The 1,912-nt window shown below is 56.9% G+C and overlaps 1 pseudogene; it reads right to left on the minus strand.

The window, feature by feature from the left end:
- Positions 1-319: 319 nt before the first annotated feature.
- On the minus strand, positions 320-1,594 carry LOC123148230 (auxin response factor 13-like; annotated as a pseudogene).
- Positions 1,595-1,912: the final 318 nt, after the last annotated feature.

Below are 1,912 nucleotides of genomic sequence, written 5' to 3' on the forward strand. Positions count from 1 at the left end.
GCCACAGAAATGTTGACGTGTGGATGCCTATTGGTCCTGGTTGGTGCCACCAACCGGGACCAAAGGGTCTCCTGTCTGGGCTCCGCGCACAGGCCACGTGGAGGCCCATCGGTCCTGGTTCTGGATTAAACCGGGACTAAAGGGGGAGGCATTAGTACCGACCCTTTAGTCCCAGTTTAGGAACCGGGACAAAAGGCCCTTACGAACCGGGACAACAGGCCCTTTTTCTACCAGTGAAGTTTGGGGCCACAGGTACTCAAGAGTAGTATGTAGCATCAACATCGATGTGACCAACAGGTGATGATATGACAAACTAGTCTGAAGAGTGAAACACCAGTTTTACCCAGCCGATGCTAACATGCAAAAAAATGGTATTTTGGGTACACTAGCTCGTGGAGCCACTTCCTCCCTCTGGAACAAGGGTCCTGCCAAACAGCTTGATTCCTTCTTGGGCTGTCGATGCTACCGGAGGCACAGTATCGGAGAGCCTGCGTCTCTTTGCATCACGGCTTCCTTCGGGTTCAACTTGCCACTTGTTGACAGCAGTTGCAGCAGGTGCTGAGGATGTGGAGCCGTCCCAATCAACCTGAACATGGACAAAGACAAATGTAGTGGCAGGATAAGACACTCCTGAACAAATTCAGTGAACAGTCGCAACAGAGCAGCCAGAATGGCCCCTATCCCATCAATCACTAGTTCATCACAGAGGATTTCTGACAAGGAATTACGGCGGTTACCTGGAGACTGCGCCTTGTAGTAGCCCCTGGTACGACTGCACCGATGGTGCCTCTTGCAATCACGCCGGACGCCGAGCCCTGTTGCTGAACATGCACCACCTCGTCCTTGGGTAGAAGGCGAACCGGCATGTCCACCTCCCAGTCTCTCTCGGCAGCGGCATCCACCACCGCTCGCGGCACAACGAACGATTCCACGCCGCGGCCTGGGTAGTACGTGACGGTACAGGCGCTCCCTTGGATGGCCAGCTGCGACGCCTGTGCCACCTCTTGACCTCCCCAGTCCCTGTTCACCGGCGTGGCGCGACGTAGGTCGACGAGGATCCGGCCGTCGGGGCAGCGGACGAACACAATGATGTCGCGCACGTTGACACCCTTCTCGCGCACAAGATTCTTCCAGTACCTTGACAGAGAACGCATCGTGCCCCGATGCGCATGCTCCATGTTCCACGAGTTGCCGCTGATGTCGTGCAGCAGCAGGTCCTGCTTGTCCCCCCCGGCCTGGAGCGGCGGGAACAGCAGCTCGCACTCCTTGGGCACGTGAAGATAGGACCTTGCCCTCTCGGCCTGCGGTATCAGCTTGGCGTACAAGACAAACCTGCCCGGCGCGGGGATGTTGATGGCCGCAGGCGGAGGGTTGTGGTGGGGGCGCAGGGTTCCTCGCCATCTGTGAAGTACTCGACGGCCGTGACCTCGCAAGGGACGCCGTGGGCGTGGCCCTCCGGCGCGGCGGGGAGATGCGGCCACTGCTCGGCATGGCCCCGAGCGAAGTAGAAGACCTCTGTGCCCGGCGGTGGGAGACGAGAGAGCGCGACCACGGATGAGACCCAGCGGCCGTCGACGGCGATTTGCGCGGCCATCGGTTGAAGCTGGGTGGACGACGGTCGGGTGCGCGGAGCAAATGAGTCTATGCTGCCTCACAAACGCAGAGAAACAGCTGCTTTCTCTTTTCGGCTCAGACCGGCCAGGCATGCGATTTTACAGAACAGCCCCCGCTGGCGCTGGCGCTGACAGACACAACCGGAAGCCTCTCGAACGATCTGGAAATGCGATTTGAACTGCTCCTCTATTTACTCATTTGTATTTTACTAATAAAGCTAATCCATTTACTCTTGTGCTAGTTACGTACTACTCCCTCTGTAAACTAATATAAAAACATTTAGATCATTACTTTAATA

This window comes from Triticum aestivum, chromosome 7A, assembly GCF_018294505.1.
Source record: "Triticum aestivum cultivar Chinese Spring chromosome 7A, IWGSC CS RefSeq v2.1, whole genome shotgun sequence".
Lineage (NCBI taxonomy): Eukaryota > Viridiplantae > Streptophyta > Magnoliopsida > Poales > Poaceae > Triticum > Triticum aestivum.